This window comes from Nipponia nippon, unplaced genomic scaffold, assembly GCF_047370975.1.
Source record: "Nipponia nippon isolate SJK-2023a ecotype South Korea unplaced genomic scaffold, ASM4737097v1 scaffold_7, whole genome shotgun sequence".
Classification (NCBI taxonomy): Eukaryota; Metazoa; Chordata; class Aves; order Pelecaniformes; family Threskiornithidae; genus Nipponia; species Nipponia nippon.
The window spans coordinates 33964406-33989072 of NW_028262391.1; the positions used below are offsets into that span (position 1 = coordinate 33964406).

Here is a 24667-nt window from a genome sequence, read left to right on the forward strand (position 1 = left end):
CTGCTGCATTAAACACTTGTACAAAAAGACAATCTCTGCACTGAAGAGCTTACAGAATCTTTCATTTTATTTTTAGATAACAACACAGAGTGACTGGAAAGTACAAGTAACAAGATGATTTTGAACATCATGATAAGCACTGTTTAATCACTGTAAAGGCTTTATAGATATCACAGCAAATGAGAGTTTCAGAAGGATGGACGTGAAAGGAAGGAAGGTGACCTCAAGGGATATTTAGAGGCAGCTTCTTCTAAACACAAGGGAAGGTAAAATAAGAGAGGCTTGTTAGAAAGCTTGATAAATAAACAACCAGGACACTTTGACTTCTCATTTGTAGATCAGAATAAAAACCTAACAGCAAGTGAGGCAACAGATAAGGCAGAGCAGACCACAACTAAGCAGCTTTGTTTGGAAGTAGCTGGAAAGATCCTGTCACAAGTATACTTAAGAGGCGTGTTGGGAAACCATGCAGGGTGGCTAACTCAAGAACCAAGCAAATGACCTTAGCAGCAGAGTCCTGCATTGATGTTAACTGCACAAAATTGGATTCAAGGTTCATAGAGAGGGGTTTTCTCAGAGGGAGGGAAAAGTCTGGGATTTGAAAAGCCTTTTTGGGGGTTCTGTTTCTGGTTTTGCTCCAGTTCAGTGCAAGATACGGTGGCAAGTTATTAATGGCAACAGCATTTAACATCACCCAAGAGTTCAATGCTTAAGAAAAAACAAGCATTTATTTCATTAACAGTGGCACTTCAAGCTACACTTATACTATCTCTTCACCCCTGGCTCCTCCGTTCTTATAAAAGCCCCATGAGTTGACAAGCCACCTAGAAAAGAAAGGTCAAGAAAACCCAAGTACCACAAAAATGCTTCATCATATACTGGGACAGAAGAAGAGCCAGAGTTGAACAGGCAGTGTAATGTGGCCCAAGTCTGCAAATAATACAGACACCTGAGCTGGCATCGATTCAAGCTAATGCAGCCATATGGTGTGGCTCAGCCCACTGTGGACACAATGGGACACAAAGAAACTGAGTTTCATTGACACAGCACTGGGGGTAAGCTAACAACCTTTGCCTCTCCACAAACTCTAGTACCTTGCCAACAGTCTACCACATTCACTGCTAGCTCAGCAATTCTGTACTGCACTCCATTGCTCTATGTTATGCACCAACAACCAACCATGTTCAACACTAACTGCAGCCATCTGTTCCCCTTTTCCAGGCCCCGACTGAAAACATTTCTGACATCAGCACTGTCTCCATAGCACCTAGAACACTTAAGTGAATTTTTCTGGTTATAAAGCAAACCAGAGCAGAAAACTGGACAGATTTAAATGCAACATGACATTCAATAATTTAATAAACTACTCCAAATGGCAAGGAGTAACTAAACTATGTGCAAGTCCATTTTTCATATGTTCACAGAAATTTTGACTCAGCCAGTGTGAACCCGTGCATCCACCAGAAAGGACTGTTTTGCACTTCTTCCCTCCTGCTATATGCATTTTCACCATACCCTTCGCACTGACACTAGCACCTCAAGCAGCCCTGCATAGTCAACTGAACCAAGGAATTGATGCAGCTAAAAACTGTGTGTAGCAGCATTGATTTGCATCATCTTAAAACTGAGCATGGATCTGCATCCCCAAAGTACTACATTGTATCACAGCATGTCACGCTGCAGCTGACAATTCTGAAATCTTTATGTGACTCTGTAGATAAATTGGTAAAAAGGGCAAAAAGAGTATCCAAATGAAACTCGCTATTACTTGCTATTCTGCCAGTCGACAGTCTTACTATTCATATTCCACTGTATCCCTTTCTCTGTCAGAAGTACCTCAAGTTTGATACACCTCCTCTGAAAAGAATGTGCAGCTTTTGCCTCTGCTTCTGCCATTTTTCTTAGATTTCACTTTTTCCTGTACCAAAAAGTTATTTCCTTGCTGCTCAGGTTTATTCCATTTTCCCTGGCCACCAGTCCTCTGTGGGTCTGTTTTTTCTTCAGAATGGAAATACTCATACTTTTGAAGCCATATTAAATCATTTGATACTACACATGTAATTTATATGGACTCTGCCCCTATTGACAGTTATTATCCCTCTGCTTCCTCTAATCCTTTTAGTTCACTTGGCACATTCACAACAGTCTCAGTGAAGTGATCCTACAGCAGGCAGGAGTTTCTCGAAAAATGTATACTGTAGGATCCCATAACAGTCAAGTCTCACAAAATTCTACTCACACAAGAGAAAGATTTTGGAAAGGCACACAAAGTTAGTTTCCAATATCTTAAACCACAGAAGACAGTTACATTGATTTTATACCAATGCTAGTAAATATTTGTGTTTTCTAGAGCACAAATAAATCATTTGACACTAAATATTTGATTTTCAAAACTGAAAGCACATTGAACACTAAAGCAGAAAACATGCTTCCATGTCAGATTTTTTTAAGTGTAGCTTAGACATTATTGTCACAAATTAAATAAACATTATGATACCAAACTGCTTGCCCTTGTTTTAGTACAAGTGCTATGCAGTACATAGGACTACAAAAATTGTAGCTATCTGCATGTGAGACAAATTCCAGTCTGTAGCCTGGATGAACACTTGATGGCACAGTAATGTTTGAGCACTAACACTTCTTGGGGACTCTTTCAAAGAAGCCACTTATGAAAAGTGGCCTTTTGATAGATATCAGTGTAGTAGATGTATTTTTTTTTCCTTTTGCCTCATTTAAAATTCTTGCCACACTGCTCTGGGTGTGTACCCTTCATTACTAGGCCACTTCTTACCTTTCATGCCTGTAACTGGAGAGTAATAATGCTATATTGGGCTCACAATGTCCGTGAGGTGCAAGCTGAATCAGATTCACTGTATTAGCCTCACCAAATTAAATCTTCATTTGCAGAAGGATATTCAAGGGATACAGATGTAAAACAGAGCTAAGTTGTCCCCCCCCAAAAGCATGACAACGGAAGCTGAGTCTCATCATAAGCTTGTGACTGCTGTAAGATGTCTCTAGCCTTCTGTGATAGATTTTTTTTTACAAATTTTGAGGATCTTCAGTCTTTGTGATGACCGAGGAAAGATTTCTAAAACATACCCCTTCTCAACCTTATGTATTTACCACTGTGAGAACTGCGTACATACCATAAAAGAGAGAGAAAGTGCAGTGCCCCAATGATGTGTCTGGGAAAATAGTTTTCACTGATCTACAGAGTATGTACAGGCTATGTGTTGCAATTTTAGTGTTCAAGTTCTACATTTAAAAAAAAAAAAAAGAAAAACATGAGATGAAACATTAGCAACTGCTACATGAACTTGATATCAATAATTTTAGAATCTATGTCACTCTGACTTCATAGCACATATTACATGTGTTTATTAGAGTGCACGTATGCAACACTAGAAGGATAACCGAAACTCCAGAACTTTGTGTCCACACTAACAGTGAACACAAGAATACTTTTCAAAGCCCAATCAAAATCTTTTATATTACACTTGCTTGCACTTGACACCAACAAAACAGAATAATGTCACATCATCACAGCTAAGTTGCAAGTAAAACACAGTCTCCACTCAACGACATAGGCTCTGAAGCAAAATGGAAGGACCTGTACCTGGAGCTCACAGAGTGATGACAGTGTTTATGGACAGTTCTCTTCATGCAAGTTTTTTCAATCTGACAATCACCATACTATTCTAACTTACTAAGTTTTTTAAATTTGCTCCAGCTAACACTGGCAGGCTAGAAATAGCATGATGTCTTAAGTCTCCAGTTCAATTTTATGAAAGGTCTGTAAAGCAGTTAACAACAATTCATCTCTTTTCCCTTATCACCTTTATTTGAATGTTTCTGAATCTTACTGCTCTGAGAGGTATTGACCTAAATTTAGCCATTTTGAGTTTATTTTCATTTGTTCATCTGAGGTTCACTCAGCTATTCCATAAGTGCAACACTAGCATACAGACAGGTATCCCATGCTTCCTACATAAGAATTACATTATTATAGTCTGCTTAATCTGGATTAAAGTCCATATTTAAACTGTGCAAGCACAGCACAAAAGAAGTACAATGCATGCAAAAATACATCTCTCTTTTGATTTGTTTTGTCTTTTCTTTTTCCCTCAAAAGTCCACAGAAAGTTATTGGTTTGTTTCTTCAGTTGCAACAATTAATAATTCACTTTCCCAGGGTTTATGCTGGCATCAAGTGATGGAGATAGTGTATAAAAGAAGTTTTGTCCAAAGGCATATCAAATTGTTATAAAACAGCCATGTTAATATCTGCTGCATTTAAAACAGATGATTTACTTTTTCCATAACAAATCATTTTCTATCAAATAAAGCTGATCAATATTCGCTTTCCTGCTTCTACGGAAGAAGGACTAGAAAATTTTTCAAGGAATCTCCCACTACATTCCCACTTGGCAAAACGGGCCCATCATGCACAGCTTCTATTCACTAATAAGGCATTGCAAAGTTTGTGGGACTGCAAACTAAATAAGAAAAAAAATATACCTAAGCTTAAGGAAACTATCTTTCTGTGGCTTGATTTGGCACAGAAATTACTTCCAAATCAATTTACAAAAACTTTGCAAATTCATAATTATCATTTGTGTCCTGATAATAGAAGTAAAATATTAAATCTTTATACAGAATTCACATAGCTACAGTAAGTACTTCTCATAAACGCAAACTAATCTCCAACCATGTAAAATTTATTTAACTATTCAATATCTAATCAGACATAGTGATTCTTAAGGGACCAAAGACAAGGCCAAAACACTGCACAAATGGATAACTAAATTAATTTCAAATTAAAGGAATTATTCAAAAACAGAACTAAAAATCTTCTACAGTGCCTGAATCTGCAATAGTAAGTCATGTAACTAGCCAGAAAAACCAGGTGAACCAATATTACTACCCTGTAATAGCTCTGCCAGTAAAAAAGATGGCCAATTGAAATAAGTTTTTTCCAACATAAAACATTCATTTTGTTTGTACTGCAACTATTTTAATACAATAAACTCAACACTGCTAAATCAAACTCAGTAGGAATCGCACCATTGATTACAGTGAAAGGGAATCCAAATGTTTATCCCAGCCTCTAGGCCAGAAGGCAGCACAACTCTAGAAGCAATGGTGGTATCTCAGAACTCACAATATTATTAATGGTTACTTAATTAATTACTAATGGTACTTAATTAAAGCGTTTCACTCTTGTACTTTCCCAAACACATGACATTTTGCACTCTTATAAGTAGCAGCCTCTCTTTCACAAAAGCTTATACTTTGAATAAACACACAGCCAGAATGGACGTAGCAAAACAACAGTTACCTTCACTGTTACGTTTGATCTCAACCTAGAAAACTGTTTGCCTGCACATACCAGAGAGCTCAACCCTGTCTTACTCTGTGCTGGGTGGCAGCTCTGGGGTACTGAACTGAGTGGGGGCTGCTGTATAGCTTTTTTTTTTTTTTTTCCAGTACATGGTATTGCTGCCCTCACTGCATTCTAAGAATGTCATGCTTAGCTATAGGGACCAGATTTTCAACAGATCAGTTCAGTTAGGCACAAAATCAAAATGGTCATATCTTTACAAGAGCTCAGAACAGTCAGTGCTAACCTCTTTTGAAAATCTGTCCCCAATTATAGATGCCAAGTACTTGAAAACCTGGCTCCAAGCTCTTAAAAATCTGTTTTCATATGCTCGAAACCAGCACTGCAGCCACTGAAGGTTTTGGGACTCCTGACACTACGTATTTCTACCAGGGGAGGAGCAAGGCAAGAGGCAACCTAGAACAGACTCAATAAATCTACTGAATAAATCTACTTTAAATGACAAAGCTCACTACTACTACACTTACTGGCACTGTCCATGGTCCGGCTTTGGGTTTAGCCCCTCTTTTATTTATATATTAGTGAGCCAGAACTGAGCACCTCTTTCTTTTGCCAGTTCCTCACTGATGTCAGCCTAGGGTGTTGCTAGTGACAGTAGATTAGAGCCAGAACAATGAGCTAGCCTGAAAGAAAATGCAGCAATCCCTCACACCCTGTAACCAAATCAGGTTGAATCTATGTAAATGAACTGAGTTTACACAACATGGGCAAAAAAGACAACAACAGAATATTGATCCAATGGATGAATATATATACACAATTGTGAAAGAGAACATAGCCATTTGTTATTTCAGTGGATTAGGATGGTATCACTTAGCTTTAAGACATGCTCCAGGAATCACTTCCTAATTTTTGCTGTGCAAAAATGAGACTGCATTATACATTTTGAAGCCTTCACAACTTTGAACTTTAATATAAAATATGGAATACCAAGGCCAAAATTCTGCCTTCAGCACAATTCTTTGTCCCAAAGACATGAATAAAAGTTGTTTTGTTACTGGAGTTTCTTTGAGGATATTTGAATTTAACAGTACAGTAGTTGCTTACACTTTTACATTCAAATGTAAAACTGATATGACAGCCTTGGCCAATTCAAACAGATATTACACTAAAAAGTCAGTTTCCATTAGTGCCCTGAACTGCCATACAGAAAAAGTAGAATCATTAGACTTTTTTGCATGCTGTGATCAGAGTTATAAGGAGAAGTCTCCAAGCACCTGTTAAGGAACTCTTGCCTTTAGAAGATGTGCATGACACCTAATGTAGAAGCGTTTGGCTTTTTACTGCTACCACCTGCCCCGATAATTTAAACATGTTATTTTCTTAACACAAACTCTCTTTACCCCAGTTACAAATGTAGACTTTTTGAAGAGGCAATGTTAATTCTAGCTTATCTAAACATAGATGATTCTTACGAGACAACAAAAACATCAGGGACTTAATGTAAAAATCTTCTAATACCCTAGCGTATAATTACATTATTCATTAGAAAGTAACTTCATGTGGGTGTAATTTAATGTTTCCTTCCTGCCCCTTGAGCAAACACAACACAGAATAGTTAATCAATTTTATCCTAAGCTCCTAAAATCAACTGCCTCAATAAAATCTGATAGAGACTGACAGAAGAGCTCTACCCCAGCCTACCCTCAAGGATCAAGAGTGCTTACTCAACTTCCAGGTTTGCCCACTTAAGGGGGGGAAGGATGGCAGATAAGACCATCCTTCCTTCATTTTTCAGTAAATTCAGCAGAAAGAAATTGCCCTGTAAGACTTACTTATAATCTGTTGTTCCTTTTGACTAACTCTATGATTTTTGAGGTGGACTGGTCATTCACGAGGTGCACTGCAAATGGACACATCTGCCCTGATTCTCACCTCAGACCCTCCCTTTCAACAAAAACAGTAACTGGGTTGCTTTGATGTCAGCTTGGTACAGTCCGGGTAAGGATCTGCACACCAACAAAAAAACAAAGCCTTAGTGTTTTATACAATCTCCCTATTAAAACATTACTTATTTAATAAAAAATTATTTAATAAAACATTTAGTTTATTAATAAAGCTACTGCCATTAAAACACCTTTGCTACATGCTGCCTAGCAGCAGAAACAGAACTGAGAGCTTTACAAACAGAACTCCACACCCTGAAGAGCAGGGTGACCCAGGAAACCCGGCCATAGCAGGCCACGCCTTCCCGCTCACTGACCCTCCTCACACCTCCCGGTCCTCCTCAGCTTCTCCCTCAGCTGCTACTATTCCTGCGCTCATCCAGGCTTTTTTCTCCCCTCTTTTCTTTTTTTTTTTTTTCCTTCTACTGCAGGGCTAGCGTGACAAGACCAAGAAAGAGATGAACGAAGGGAGCCGGTTTTGGTTACTGCCTACGGGCTTACCTCGCCCGAGGAGATGGCACATTGAGAAACCGAACCGCTCCTCGCCCGCTCTGAGGAAGCTGTAATGGCGCCCTCACCCTCCATCAGGCGCGGCAGCAGAAATCCCGCTTTCCCGCCACACTCGTTCTGATTGGCTGCTCGGCAGCAGAGGCGGAGACACGACGGGAAAGCACCAACCAGAGACGAGGGCAGAGCTGCCTACTGGCTGTGAGGCTGAGGAGAGTTCGAGGTGGTGGTTGGCGCTGTGAGGTGGTGTGGTGAAAGACAGACTCTCCTGTTCCTGGGAGCCAGGTGCCTAGCTTTGGTGAAGAGTGAAACATAAGCGGGTATTCTCCAGATGAAGTATAATCTGTATGTTATTCTTCTCAATGTTATATTTGTTTTGAGGTATCTAATGTTAGCTTCAGAAGTAAAGTGTCAGTGCCCTCTTGAGGAATAGTCTTGCTTTACCTTATCTATCTTTCCAATACTGTGCAACAAACTTCTAATGCCACAGTCAGTTTTTAAACCAGGAAAAAGGTGCCTTAACTGATGTGTTAACTGATTATGATGAATAAGTCCTGCCATCTTTATTGATGCTAAACTGCCTGGCTGGCTTGCTGACTATTAGCCGACTTCTACCAGTTACTAAACTGGGAATTGACTAAGGTACAGAATTAGAGGATTGAGTGTAATCCTGGCAGGAGCTGACTGCATTAAGTGAGCGCTGCATGGGAGAGATAGTAATCCTGTCTGGGATGTAGAAGAGCTGCTCATGTTACCTGTTTGGCCTTCTGGCATTTTTTAAATCAGTCCATCCTGGCTTCTTGTAGCAGAAATGGCTTTCCTGCCCTCTCACTGTTGCTTCACATTGCTGCTACCTTCTAGCAGAACTGGAATGCAACAAAAAGCTAGGAAAGGGAAACTTGCGATGGCCTGAAGAAGAAGGAAAATACTATGAAAGTGTGTTTTAATTTCTAGCTGTAGATAATTAGATAGTGGGGCCGGGGGGGGGGAGGGGGGCGGGAGGATGGGGGGCATTGAGCTCTATCAGCTCTTTGTGAGCCTGTTTCCACTTAATGGAAGAGGCTTCCAATTGATATACAAGTTCTCTATAGTTTTCAGAGAGAATGGTTTCATCTAAGACTTGTACTACCTGCCTCTTTAAAGTAGCTTGATTAGTAGTAGATTTAGGTAGTCTTGCTGATGATGACTTTTAAAACTTTTTTTTTTTTTTGCTGAACTGTAAGCATATTAATTAGTTTTTGTTAGTTGCACTGACTTATTTTTGTCATTCCAATGATGATTCTTATACTTATTATTACATTAGTGGTTTATTTAAATCTGTTTTATGTACCCAAAAGTCTGGGATGGGTACTTCATAATTATGTTGGCTTTTTGCATTAATGTGTGATCTATAATGTTTTGGAGTCATTCCATACTGTTTATTTAATTAGGTTGCCTGGCCTGTGTATTAAAAATCTTTCTGCATCTTGGAAAGTAATCTGATTTTCCAAATACCAGAAAGATAATCTTATTCTGTTGGAAATTTGACAGGATTTTTAATATTCTACTTGTCCATGCCACAGCCATTTTTCTTCTGCAGTAGTGGTAAAAGTCTCAGCAGAGCTTAAAGTATTTTGGAAGAGCTGTCTTCAACAAAGAGCTTTTTTTTCTTGAACTGTGCAGCTTTAACACTCTTAATATACTATACAGTACGTGTTTCATGAAAACAGCATGTACTGAAGCATATATCTCTGTAGCAATGCAACCCTAAATACATAAACACCATCACAGAACTCAAAAGGATGCAGTTTTCTTCTTGTTCTCAGTGACTGGCAGCAGTAATGGGATGGAAAAGTAGTAAGAAAAAGTAGATTGGCTAATCAGTAGTCAATATAGAAACTATTTTTTTGTTCAGGTGCCCATTTTGGGTATTATTATACATCTTCTTTTTTGTCAGAACTATTGCTTCTTGTGATGGTATAAAGTGCTAATAAAATTTGAGATCAGTTTTCATGAGACCTCAGGACACCTCCCTGTGCATGCAAAACTGTTAAATTCTCAAACATGTTCTTCCTCCAACCCCCATCCACTGTACAGTTAAGTCACTTTATTTCCAAGAACATGATATGGCCTAATTTTCCAGGGTTTTTTTTGTAAGTGTGAAGAGAAGTGGATTGTACTAAAGGTATTTGAAACCATGTGGAAACCTGTTCGCAAATATTAAGTGGGTCTCAAGATACAGGTATTGCAGTTGACTGTTAAGAATGTCAGGAATCTTACTGATAGTAAATCTGTAGCTATAAAAAATGCAAGCTTTGTGGAAACTATTTTCTTCTTAGTAGACAGACTTTAAATCGGGGTGGGTGGGGGGGTCATGTCATGTCACAATTCTTAGCTTCTGACACTGTTTTTCATATTGAATACCAAGAGCTAGCTTTTTGCAAATGAATTCTAGGTGATAGATTTATCTTGTCAGTGCTTATTTCTATTGAGCATTTTCTGTACTTGCTTGTGAAATCATTTATACATCTCTGAACTATTTGCTGCTGATTTTTCAGGTAATGCTTGACCTTTTAATCATTCCCTTGTCTCTTTGCTTCTGCACTGATGCTGAACTGTCAGGCTTGGGGCCTTATACATTGCCTGCAGTTCAGCACATCATCCACATTTTTATAGAAACTGTTGAAATTGCATGATTCCTCTCACTTATGTGCTTGGCAGCAATTCCTTCATGGGTATAGCTGTTGTTTTTCCTCTCTACTGAATGTTCTAGCTCTTGCAGTGTCAGTTCCTTCACCAGCCATCTGTCTTGCTGGCTCACTCACTATCTTAGCAGCTCTCCTTCTCAGACTAGATGCAAGTCCTAGTGAGTACACCATCAGCTGTTAATTTTTTTATTCAGAAGCTTTTAAAACAATACCCTATACTTCAATCCTCTCTATTCAGTCTTTGGCGCTTACAGTTGCTTTCTTCAGTGTCCTCCTTTTTTCAGGTTCTTTCACAACTTGTTTGTCTATCACTTCATTTCTTTTCCTGAAATTAGTTGTTTCCCAGTAACTCTATTGTTAAAATCTCTGAAAGAGGCATCTAAATACTTTCAGATATTGCATAAGTCAGGTAACAGCTCCTGAGAAATATAAAATTGATAGTTTTTGTGAAGAAGTTAGAGAACAACTTCTTTGTAGCAGTATCAGTGTTACAGATAGGATAGATTGTCTTGTAGCTCAGGGGACTGGCATATTGCTAAACAATCTAGCAATCTTTTTGATGAAAAGTTATATTTGCTTGTAAGCCAGTCAGGCCTGGATGCAAAACTGCTTTATGAAGCCCTGAGTGTATAGTATCCCTTATTATAGTAGCAGTTAGTTTTATTTTTGTACACTATACTGGCTTTATAATCTGCCAATAGCTAAGGTTCATTTTGATAGTGTCTAGAGCATTATAAACCACTACTTGGTGTTAGTGCAATTTTCAGGGGTAGAAATGAATCACACAGATAATGATTTCAATAAAGATAGAGACATACCAGATTTTTTTATATGTATGTTGATGAGCCTTTCTCAGACCCTGTGCTCCTTTCCTGGACAAATTCAAATATTGTTTATTGCTAGTGCCAATTAGTCAGCCAAGCATCTGTAGCTGGCAGCTGTCCTCATGAAGAAGGCCCCAGGAGATTAAAACTCCTGGGACACTGATCTGCATGTTAGATGTTACTGTTTGTCATCTTCTAAGGGTCTTTCATATGTGTTGTTTCTTAATGATAAAGAAAACCGAGTGTGTTTACAGCAGTAACTAATAATTAGTAAGTTAGATTTTATTTCCCCACTGTACTTATGACCTCCAGGATAAATTTAGACCTGTCATTTAATACCTCTAGTGAAGGACTGTCTATGTGAGTAAGGTCTGTTTCCAAACTAAACCATTGCCGCTGAAACAGGTCTTCTCCCATTGTGATGCTCTTATGCTGGTAAAGGTGTGTTCATAATAGATTGGTCTGTTACAGGCTAGGAAGTTAAAGCTGTATTACTGTATTGGTAATAGAATTTATACTAGTGTAATAATTCCAGTGGTACAGAAAAGCTGGTAGTCTTACTAAAAGTTACACAGTGTCTTTCTGGCATTGCCCAGGCCTTTTTTGTGCAGCCTTTGTGCACAGGAAGTAAAAACAGTCAAGGAAGACAGCAGCATGGAAGAGAGTGAGAGTGTAAATTAATTTCTCTTCTGTCTTTTTCTCAGGCAAGTCAACTTCCAGGCCCCAGTAGGAAGGTGGCCATAGTGCTAGTATTTGAAGCTGCAGAAGTTGTCTGCAAAACCCTATTAAGTGAGGTTCTCAAGTGTGGTCATGATAAGCCTTACAATTAAGTATGACCATGAGAGCCAGATCAATTTGAGAATGTCCAGAACTGTGACCTGGTAACTAATAAACTTTTCCTCTCATTAAGTGAAGCTGTAGATATCTTATGCTAAAAAGAGCAAGCAGTCAAACCCAAGAAAGCTGCAGACAGAAGCTGGTGAGCTACAACTTATCTTCCCTCCTTGTTACTAGGATGTACTTTGTAGCCTGGGTTCAAACTAAGCATTATCCCATTAATATAAAGGAATGTCATCATTGTTAGGTGAACACACTGCCTATGTTAATTTACTGTGCTGGAAATAACAAGTAAACTCACTACAGAAGAATAAAGCTATTCACCAGAATGTGATTGGAAGGGTATTTTAAGAGCAGACAAAATCCACTTACATGCGAGGCTAGAAGGAGCTAGCTGCTACTTAGCATCCTATCAACTAAAAGGAATCTCTCAATTAATTCCCTCTGCAAAAAAAAAAAATCATTAGGCCTCACAAGATTTCAAAATTTCATGCTTTAGACAATTCAGTTACCAAAGAGAATTCCTGCTAACAAACCAGTCAAAATTTGAACCAATATAGTTAAGGAAGTGTGAAGTGAATAAAAACTTAACTTTTGCATGAGGTTAATAAAATCTTTCCGTCATGGAAAATACAGAGGCTTTAGCTTCATTGTAGTTTTTTACATTGCATTCTAATTAAACAGATTTACATTTTATTAAAACTATCAGAATAAGTCACACTTCCAGTTGCCAAGACATGCTCATCTGCAACATCCTAAAGTAACAGAAACATCACTGAGTAGAGCTTCTTAATTTTTTTCATACTTTCTGAAACAAGGCAGGCTGTTCCATTTACTTGTAATGGGTTCAGTAAGAACTTAGAGTAAGTAACTTTCCATATTCTGTAAAAATGAGCGATGTGATATGATATAACTTGTGTTATGGCACAGACATAAAGACTGCATATAGGTAAGTTCTGAATGGAGATATCTGGAGCTGGGCCCTGCGGCGTTGTCGGAAGTAGCTCTTCAGAGGCAGATTATGAAATTAGAGCTGTAATCTCTGCTTGACATAGAGTTAATATGCAGCCTTTCCAGGGCTGAAGCTGTTTACTGGTTCTTCCATCTGTCAGGATTTTCCTAGCTTCTATAGGAAAGAAATACATATATTAGAAACTGAGATTGCAGAGAGGAAAGCTTTCTTTGTGGATATGTTATGCTTTCTAAGAATTGTAGGTAGCTGCTGGCAGAACACCAGGTGAAGGAGTGAATGGGTGTAATGGAAGTAGTTGTTTACAGTAACTAAACAAATTAAAAATCCTTTTTCCCCTGTTTGGTGTGATGCTTGAAACTTGTTTGTGTGAGAGAAAATAGTGGGAAAAATAATAGTCAAAATCATTAAGACCTGAGGAGAACGATTGACCTGAATGGAAGCCTACGTGGGGTTTTTTTTTGATTGTTTGTTTCTTTTAGGACTGGGTTTAGCTTTTTCTTTCTGAGAAAGTTTAGTGTGCAAAATCTGCGAGGTTAATGTATAAGCTGAACTCAAAGGCCCTTACCATTGTGAAATAATGAAATCAAGCATCATATCAGTTGGCAGAGATGAACTCTTCATATTTGTTGTAAGTTACTTGTGCAGCCTGTCTTGGGAAGTCGAAACAGTGAACATATGAAAGAATACTGATTTCATGCTGACCTAGTGATCTGGTAAGGTAGTGTTCTGCACCTATAGATTGGCTCTTGTGTTCCATAACCTTTTCTTGCAGGACCAAAATGCAGACTAATGTAATTAGGTGTGTGCATCAGCAGCCTGTGTACTGTGTGTCAGAGAAACTTTCAGTAAAGGTTTCTATGTTCAATAAAGATTTCACTGTGCCTGTACCTTTTCACCTTATGTACCTTGGATACATTACTATTTTGCTTTGGAAGACATAAAGAGGAGAATATTGGGCTAAAGCTGGAGGTTCTGAGAAGTGATCAGAAGGCTGGCTTTTAAAAAGTTGCAATGATCTATTTCTGTCACTCATGTTATTTGAAAATTAATAGTTTAACAAGGAAGCTGAAATGACAAATTCAAGGCATTCTCTCAGTGAATAAAAACCATTTTATGCCCAAGATATGGCCATCCATTTACAGCAGTATACAATTGGAATCAGGTCTGCCAGTCCGTGGTAGCCAGCTTCTCATGCTTCATTTCCATTGTACGTTGTTCTTTCAAAGGAATGCTTATCATATAGCCGATATCCTGGCAGCAACTAGAGTAATCTACATAATTGCACCTTATCGGGACAGCCTTTTTTCAGTAATTTTTCCACCTTTGGTGTGGGAGTAAGAAAAGTTTCCCCAGGACTAGAAACAATGAAGAGCTGTTTTTAGACTATACAGTCATCTTTGCTTTTGCATTGTCTTGCCATGTTTGAAGGATGCATGCAGCTTAAAGTTAAAGCTCTATGGAGCTTTAAGTTTCGTCATGAAAAAGTGATGGTATGTGCATCCTCTATGACTAGCAAGAATCCTCATCTCCAGCGTGTGTCAGCAAATATGCATCCTTATGCTCAGGAATTAATTATGGGCACTAATTGTCAGGGTCTCGCTCCCTCTCTTTCTCTCTCAAAGAGGCACTAACAGAATCCAACATGGATTTTATCCTTCTTTCCTCTCACTCATGGGGACAAGAGAACACAAACGTCTCTCTATCCTCTGAATAGATTTACTGACATATCCCAGCCCACACAGAAATAATAAAATTAACAAGATTCTTATCTTTCTTCATTGGTCTCTGCCAGTTCTTCAGCTTGGATAAGAGACTCCTGTCGATGTTGTGTTTTCTAGATTCTACCTGTCTTTCCTTCTGCTGGTAAGGGTCATCAGTGAAGTTCAGCTTTGAGCTGGATGGAGCACTTCTATAGAAAAAGCTATGAAACCCTGATCCCTCATCTGTGTGGCAGTACTGATCTCACAGAAGTAACTGTGCTGAGGAGTCAGGAACTTCCCCCCCCCCCCCCCCCAGTCTATGATATTTGAAGTGTTTCAGGCACACTCACTATTTTAATGTATCTTCACTTCATTTCTCACTGAGACACAATTTCTCATTGTTTTCAATATCAGTGACAAACAATTCTGCTTAGCAATATGGGAAGGGTGGCGTAGCCTATATAGGAAGCTACAGCCCCTCAACTGGTAGCTGCTAATTTTTTTGAAATAATATTATCTCTTCCCAGGCAGGGTTAAACTCTGCCTTTTCTCCATCCAGTAACTGCTTAGTAAAGAAAGAAAACAAAGTTGCACAACTTCCTGAGATGAGGGATCATGAATCTTTCTGCTAGCCTCTTTGCAGTTACCCTAAAAGAGTCTATGGATTTTTACCCCTTTTTCCAACATGGCTTTGTCAATGTTTGAGTAAGTGAAGAGGGAGTAAAGTGACTATTTAACTCCTCTTCTGGCAGAGAGGAGATTAAAGCAGGACATCCTGCTTAAAAATTAGTAGCTTCTACTGTACTTGAAGCACAATATAGGTGGGAAAGAACAAAAAAAAACCCCAAACCTGTGTTGAAGCAAAACTGTTAATCAAATGTTAACTTGTTTAGAAATAGTCAAGAGGGACAGATGGAATCCTGTGATTCTCTCTCTTATCCTTGAGTCAGTCTTTGAAATGTATTAAAAACTTGTGTATTTTTGAGTGGCAGATATGGCTTGTCACTTTAGAGGTTATTTTTGCTATTGTTAATACTGAAATAGATTGTGCTTGAGTTACAGTAGTTGACAGAAGTCTTAAGTACCACAGAGAAAATAGTTGTCTTACATTTATTATCTCAGCTTTCAGATTTAAGGAGCTGTATGTCATTAAAGTTTGAAATTATGTAACAGTAATAGAATCCTATTCAAGTTGATGCCTTTTAGCAAGCAAGGGAATGGGGGGGTGGTGTGATTGTACAGTAGGCACATGTTAAACTTTTTCCTTAAGTGTATTCTTTAAGACAGAATTCAGCTACCCAGAACAGTGCCTAGGACAGTCTCTGCAGTTTGCACTGAACTCATAGTGCATCTGGTGGCATTTTTCCCATGAGACGGTGATAAAAGTCTAAGCCTTGATGTACTTCATATTTAAATCAGAACTTCTCAGCTTATGTTGTCTAATTGTAACCCATTCTCTGGTAACGTATTTCTGGAGTAAACATCCTCTTGGTTATCTGAAGAATGTGCATTTTGAATGTCTCAAAACTGAACAGAGTTGTTAAATCTTTTTCTAATTCTGTAGTTGAGCTGTGTCATAGGTCACATGCTAGTTTCCAAAGTGCAAGTTTCAACAGATGTTGTGGGAATGTTAACAAAGGGCACCTCGAAGAATTGTTTCCCATATTTTTAGGATGCCAATTTAATGTTTATCCACTCTATATTTACGATGCTGAAACTTTAATGCACTTCCAAAGCAAGGATACCATACCATGTCACCAGAGCTTCTCTCTACCTGCAAATGTAAGCAAGAATAGTCCCTATCTGCAGGCATAAAGCTTAAGTGGACAGGCAGAGGCTAAACTTATGAGTGGAATATTGGTTGTGCATAGATGACTTCTTTTATCATGTCTGAGACATCGTGGGTCCCAATCTAAAGATGACTGTATAACCATGTTAAACTGAAGCTAATGGAAATTCTGGCTGTTTCAGAAATTTTAAAGAATTTAGTTATGTGTGTTTCATATGGAATACCTAAGATGGCTGTATTTGCAAGTTTTGTCACATTGCATTTTTTGAGGACAAGTAACGAGGTTTAAAAAAAAAAACCTGTAACTTTTTGATAGCAGCTTCAGACAAGTCTCAAAAAAAGCAAAAAAGAAACCTGAAGAATGACAGAATAAGCTATTTTGTGCAGTTCTCACAAACAGGTGGTAGTCCCGGTGCATCATCTATGCTATCTGTAGAATAGCAGGTGAGTGAAGAATACAAACTACAAAGTAGCATTTAACCTGAAGCCTAGTAGGCCAGCAGCCAGAGGGAATAATCATCACACAGACAGAACATCAGGCATGCTGCCCAGGCATCCACTCCCATTGAGGAGACTGGGGTCAGCTCACACACAGAGTGCTTTCTTTCTGTTCTTTAAATATACTTGTTAAACCTCAGGCTTGTAGCACAAGATTCAAGACAGAGATTTCTCAGTCTCCCTTGCCTTCACTGAGATTTTTCTATAATCAAGAAGTTGCTTGCTCCTGCTTTGATTTAAGAGGATATTTGCTGGTCACTTCATTAAGGTATGGCAGCATTCTGCCTGCTTTTAGAGTAAAAGCTGAGTGACCCTGACAGTGTAGCCATCAAATGGCAATATTTGCATGACTAAGTCAGGAATCACCAAAATCTGGTGACTTCCCATTGGATAAATACAACCTTATGTGCAGGGCTTGCCCTCAATCCCATCTTCTTTCTCTTCTTGCCCCCATCCCAAACACTAGAAACAAAGTTGAGTAGAACTTAGCCAAGAAGGAAAATCTTGTATTCATTGCAATTCTACATACATGTCCCCAAACTACACATTTCTCAGAAGCTAGTTGTTCAAGACAAAATAAAATGGAAATGAATATTTCTGCACAAATCTTTGTCAGCGTTGTATTGGCAGCTCAAATTATGGACTGTTCCTTTTTACAACAATGGCACAATTTAACCATAGTCTAACATTTTCCCAGAATTTACAATGAGTTTGACCTGCGATACATAGAAGTGCATGATTATAGCAATCATGCTTGCAGAGCGGCTACAATTTTCTTCTGTTTACTCCTGAGTATTGTGAACTTACTACAAATGCTTAAAATCGATAGTTAAATATTCGCAAGTTAGGAGCTATACCTTCAAAAATTACTGAGAATATTACTTGCTACTTGAAGCAAGTCACTGGGATTACTCCTTTTAAGTTAACAGGCCCTCCCTTGTAAGAGGAAGTAGTTCAGTAACTGCTTATTGCATTGTGCATTTAAATATCTTCTTGGAAGGGTAGACTTAGTGTCATACTAACAATTTAAAGATGTTTATGGGGATAAGTAAAATCTAGTTATATTTAATGCCAAGCATTGCTAGAATTCAAACAGAAAATGGACGCTATACAATACATAAAATTATTTTTTCTCTTTTTAGAGTTGTAGAAAATCCATAGGCTATCTCAGCCACAATCCAGGGAACAGAACAGCATATTAAAAGATTTTTTGGTAATACAGGGTACTTTGGTTCTCCTTCATAAAGGTATGTGTCTTGTCACTGTCCCTCATACAGATAGCAGTAAAAAAAAAAACCTAGTCTCTGCTTTTCAATAGCACATGTTGATTTTTAACTATAGCATTTTTGTACAGGTTGTTCTTATAAGGATTTTTTTAATCTTAAAAAAAAAAAAACCAAAACAAACAGACCTTTACTGCGTTGCTGTATAGTATGATCATCACAGTGGCTCTAATGTTAAAAATATTTCCAGGTCAGTTTTTTGTGTAAGTCTTTTCGAAAAATAGACTTTTACTTAAGTGTAATGAAAACATTTCCATGACTTCAGCAGTCTACTATAGAAGTTAAAATAAACATTTCCATGAAGAGATTGCAACTTGAGATTTACTGTACTGTGCTGAATGCATGATAACTGGACAGGGAAAGTTGCATTGGATCCTACATCAGAAGAATATTGATTGCTTATTGCCCAATCTGACATGTAAGTAATTAGCATAAACGTTCTATTTGCAATAGCCTTTAGCGTAAACAATGTCAGGGTAACAGAAGCGTCCTTTTTAAAATATTTTGGGAAGACCAGATCATTGGCTCTATTAAAAGCATGCTGCACTAGCTTCATTAGCACAAAGCAGCCTTGTCTTTGTCCTAACTGACCAGGTAAAAATATGAATGTGGCAGCAAGCACAGAGTCTCAGTTTATGAATTATGGCAATGTAGGGGTGTGGTCAGAGCATGCTGCTTAGCTCTTCTCATATTTTAGTGGCTTCTCAAGGGCTGTTGCAGGCAGCAGCAACTGAAGATACACAACTGAAATGTCTACAGTGCCCTTCTGGTATTAAGCCTCTTTCATTCCTACCCAAAAATGAGAACGTATTTTAAGGTTTAACAGTGTCTTTTTAAATTAGAAGCAAACTGCCACAGTGAGATATTCAGACTGGGTTAGGCAGTGTATGCTGTGGTTACCATCACTAAACAGAGCTAGATCTGTTAAGATCAAAATGGTTGACTTGTCACTCTATAGTAATTGTTCCCCCTGGAAAAAATTCAATAGCATAGCTTAAATCACACATAGCCAATCACATGCTCTGAGGCTTCTATGGTGCTGAGACTAAAAGGCAGAGGTAGGGAGGAGCTGTGTCAGGAAATCTTTTAATTCTGCTGGCGGAGGGGAAGCTTGCCTTGCATACAGTCATATGCACAAACTGATCTTTAATTTTACAGTAATGTGCTATTGTAACTGTTAACTCAGTTGCGAAAAGGCTACTTTTAAGGGCCTGATGTTGTGCCCCTGCATGACCAAGGTGCCCATTGGAAGGAGAGTTTTTGGATGTGTGATGACTGTGAGATGGTACCCAATCTGTTCAACTTTTTTATTACAGTAAAGCACAAAAACTGTTAAACTGCCGTCTATATAAGACAAATTGAATGCATGCTGTCCTGGAAATGAATTACATATATGAACCTTAAAATCATTAGTACAAAAAAAAGTCAAGTCAATGAAATATGAGAAGTACTAAGTTTCTATCTAGACTGGAGAATCTTTGATAACATGGGAACTGATCCCATCAACTTTCTTTTAAACACCTGCCTTACTGATCCCAGCAATTGCCTTTCTGTCTATTTTTCTGATTTAATACATGATATAGGAATGTGGGGAGCGGGGGATGTCTTATAGACAAAGAAATTCTTTCTTGATACAGGGCAGAAGTGTTAAGAGTATGCTAATTAGACTGCATTTGGTTTTCTAAAGGAAGTAATTGATTCTTCAGTTTCTTGTCAAAATCAGCATAGAAACTGTGCAAGTTCCTGGTCTGGCTGCATGCAGTCTCCTAGGTTAAACTTTTCTCACTATCTACACCCGAGAAAAGTGATGAGTTTCCCTTTTGCCAGCCTCCCCTTTCCCTTGTAAGTCAACCTGTATTACCAATACAAAAAAAAAAAAAAAAAAAAGTACAGCTGCAGTCTACTCTATCTAGGGTAAAACATACAGTCTTTTGATAGCTAAGGAATACTCGCCAATCCTTTGACAACAGAAGCTACTACACATACAAGCAGTTAAGAACACTTGCTGCTTGATTATGCATGTTTAATATGCTTGCTCAATTCCCTATTCATCACCCAGCACTAAGAGGAAGCCTGAAGCATCAGGCATAGCAGCATAATGCTTGGCTGTAAATGACTTCATGTAGGATGTAACTTGTCATTTGGCCTTAAATACAGTGGAATTTTTTTCCTCCCTTTTCTGACACCTATTCACAGAAACGCTGTCTTTGCTAGTCTGTCTCTAACCTTCTGCTGCTTGTCCTAGCTCTTTGGTGGGGCTAGTAATCCACACAGAAATAAGTAAGAAATTATTGCTGTGCAAAAATCTATACAAGCACTACAGCCAAGGAGGGTACTCAAGGAAACCATTTTGCAGTCTTGACTATAGCACTACCTTACCTGTACAACAAACACTGCCTTTATCTTTTCCACTGCTGAACTGTGAGAATAGAAACATGAATCCAAGAGCAAATTAATGTATTTAGGTGGGGGTTTTTTGGACATATAACTAAGCACAGATACTTGCAGTTAACCAGCCATCTGTCTGTTCCCTTCCCCACCCCTTGGAAATTAAAATAACGAAACTCCTTAGAAAGCATATGCACTGCACCGCTTTGTTCCCCGTGGTCCACCTCGCGGTGCTCGCTCCCTGCCAGAGCTCGCCTCTCCATCAGCCTCCGGCTCTCGGGTCGGCAACAGCCCCTGGAGCCGGGCCCCGCCGGCAGCTCGGAGCAGCGGGGATGCAATGCGGATGGGCGGGGAAGGGGAGCCTTTACCTGCCGCGTTCCCCCGCGGAGCCACGGGCGCCTGGAGCTGCTGCATCCACGCTGGGGCGCGGCGGGCGGGCGGGCGCTCAGAGTGCCTGGCGGAGGCGGCTGAGCGCCAGAGCCATTGCCGCGCCGGGGAGCGGTGGGAAGGGAGCGCCGCCGGAGCCTCCGTAAGCCGGGGGGAGACTCAGCACCTGGGCGCTGAACAGCTCCACGGAGCGCCACAGGCGGGGCCGGCGCCGCGCTCCCCGCCCCTGGGCGCGGGAGGGCCGCGCCTCCGCCCGCCTCCCGCCTCGTTGCGCGGCGCTGCGGCCGCTCCGCCCCACCCCGCTCCCGCCGCAGGCGGGGACCCGGCCCGCGGGCGGCGGCCGAGCAGAAAGGGCGGGAATGACCACACTTCCCAGTCGCCCCCGCGGCGGGAGGAGACGGCTTTGCTGCCGGGGGAGCCGGGAGTTGTAGTCCTGTCGCTTGCGGAGCGCCGAGAGCGCGGGCGTCAGGGGCCCGGTTGGGCGGTGCCTCCCGCCGGGCGCCGTGAGGGGGCGGATTGCGCCTCTCCCCCGGTGCGGGGCCGCGCGCGGAGAGAGGCGCTCGCGCCTGCCGCCTCAGGGCGGGGCGCGCCGCGCCGACGAACCAACCGTTTTCCGCTCACTCAGAGCGGCCGAGCGCCTCCTGCCTGGCGTTTGGCGGGGCCGAGGCCGCCCCTCACTGGTATGTTGGCAGTGGGTAGCTGCGCTGTTTGTGGAGACTTCTCAGAATACTTGACTGTGTTCTTTTTTGTTTCTTCTTTTTTTTTTTTTTTTAACAGAAGTCTAGGATCTACAGTTCTTCTGTGGTGTTAGGGGTTGTTTTAGGGGAGATAAAAAAAGTGATATTACACTTATGGTCTTTGAGAAAGTCCTGAAAGATGTGCTCCCTTCCTCCCTCCCACGGAGATTCAAAAGCTAGAAGATATATGTAAGCAGCTAAACAGAGTCAGGACACTGCCTTGCTAATCGAAAGCAAAGCACTGCAAAAAAATGTAGGAAAAAAATACAGTAACCCAATTGATTGCAGCTGGCTTTCAGAAAGGCATCTCTAATACCAAGGCTTATACAGGGCTCTTCAGATAATTATGAAGCATTTTATGAAGCAGGGTGCGATATTAGTTAACTTACAAATGAACTGATACAGTATTTCCAAACAGATTTTCTATTTACTTGCTCATCAAAATAAAAAAGCATTATTCAGTGTAGTTTTAATTAGAAGTTAACTTACACTTTGGAAATTACCACAATAGAAGAATCTTTCAAGAGTTATTGAAAAAGAGAGTTAAGGTTAACAAGTTCATTTAGAAGCTTGAGCACTAGCCCATCTCTCACCCTGAATTACAGGGTATTGAAAGGTGCTGAAGGCTTGCATATGGAAGCCTGTATGTTAGGGCTGCATGCGTGCCCCTGCTATTGCTGCTTTGAAACCCTGACGTCCAGCCATCACCCTCATCCAGGAGAAGGTTTTTAGCAGGTGTACTGCAAGCTAGCGAGCAATATGATGGAAAGCTAGGACAACCAAATTAAACTAATCAGTATGTTTCATTTACGCTGTACTATCAGAATCTTCCTTTGTGTTGTCTTCATCCCTATGTGGTTTATTCTAAACTAGTGATGCAGAAGAAGTTAGGTTTACTGCTTTTTTTTTTCAATGGGTAGATATTATAATGATTTCTCATCCCCTTTCAGGCGCTTTCTTGGATAGTTCTTAAATGTAAAATGTTTCCTTGATAGCAACTGGATCACAGAGCCATGCCCTACTGAGCAAGTTCACTTCTGCAGCTATCCTAAAAAGGTGAGAAGTTGAGACTGACTCTGATACTACATGTTGCATAGTGATTCTTGGATTTAAAGTACTGTCAGATTTGTGCTGTAATGGATGCCTGCTCTGACACTACGTTATATTCCACCAGCATGCTAACTTGATCACAGCGTAAGTCTGTGGAACACATACAGCTGTTTGATAATTACTCTAATCTTTGCTACATGGTGACTACTAAATTACTTCCTGAAGTACCTTCCCCAGTGTTTTCACAAGACTCACTTAGATCAGAATTATGTATTCTCAGTTCCCTACCTGAACTTTTCAGCATTATACAATTGTAGCAAAGTATAGTAAGTAAGTTTTAAAAAGTATTTACTTTATTATGACTTTTATTTGACCGAAGCAAATTGCAGGTGTGGAAAATATTTATGGAACTGTAAGGCAAATCCTTCACTTTGAATAATGACTCTTGAGATTATTAAAGGTGAGTTCTTGGTATAGTAAAGCACAAATCATGAAAAACAATTTCTTCCTTTTGTCATTTCCTTCACATTCAAGTAACAATAGAATGTACTTCCTCAAAGCTGGGGCTTTGGTGTGCTGTCTGAGCTCCCTCTCCGGGAGGTGTGTGCTGTATCTGAGAAAGTAGGAAACTTCCACTGACAAAGAGCCTAGCTGAGGTAAACAGTATAGCTGAGGAAAACCTTCAGTAGTATATGCAGCTGTAGGGCACTCCCAAATTACAAGACCACAAATAAGCAATCCTTTTGGTGCTAATGTGGAGGAGAGCCACTACAACTCCCTGCTCGTTGCTCTTTGTTTCCCCACCCCATTAATCTTAATGAAGCCAAGTTTGTTCTTTTGTTAGCTGAAAGGGTCCTACTAAAGCAGTAACTATTTTCTGCTTTGCAAAGCAAAAAAATTGAAATAGAGACACATCCAAAATACTTTCCAAATAGTTGTGAATAATCTAAATATATTAATTCAAACAGTAACACAATTCAGATTATCTTTCAATTAAAGGATTTAGTGACTAAAGCAATTTTATACAAGTTGCAGATAACTCAGTTAATCCAAACCTCCGATCTCACATCTTTCCTACTCTCCTTCTCTTTCGTACCCCCAGTTCTGAACTATAACTTTGTGGGCACCAAAATGGAAGAACAAATATCACTTTGCTTCCAAATTCTCATAGAAATTCCTGAAAACTACCTTTGAAACTGGAGTTAGGTCTGCCTAGGTTAAGTTTGTTACAGTTACACATGGTTCCAGACAGAAGTAAAAGTGGAATATCTTTATCAAATCAAATAAGAAAAGTTCTTTAAGATCTTACACAGGCAGTTGTCAGCTATTCAAATACAGCTGGATAACTGGATTCATGGATCCTGGTTTCTGCTAACAGCAGCTGTGGTGTGCTGTTGTCAGCAGCAACCAGTCTGCTTACTCTGCAGACAGTGACTCCCATTTTCCTGCACACATAAAACAGATTCAGGAAAACCCAGATAGAAGATTAAATTTCTTCCCAATTTCAATGAAATTCCTGCATTTATCTCAGCAGCTCATCTATCTAATGAAGGAAAGCAAGAAAAGATTACTAATGTTGTTTTCAACAGATACTTCAATGTGTTGCTTCTTTTCAGTTTGTTGTACATTCCAAATTCTTATTGATGGGCTTAGTAAATGTTTAATTAGACATACTGAAGGATCACTGATCATTCTGTCTAAGGATTGCCCAGTTACGC

At 39.7% G+C, this 24667-nt stretch overlaps 1 protein-coding gene across 2 annotated transcripts in view; it reads right to left on the bottom strand.

Moving 5' to 3' along the window:
• The window catches only part of SMPD3 (sphingomyelin phosphodiesterase 3), a 122344-nt gene extending 100934 nt beyond the window's left edge, over positions 1-21410 (bottom strand). The window contains exon 1 of one of the 2 annotated variants that reach the window (XM_087739979.1): positions 21144-21410. The gene's annotated coding sequence lies outside the window, so the exon portion shown is untranslated. Of the gene's footprint in view, positions 1-7790; positions 7878-21143 lie in introns of those variants that run through there. The other variant, XM_087739980.1, reaches the window with a different exon arrangement.
• Positions 21411-24667: the final 3257 nt, after the last annotated feature.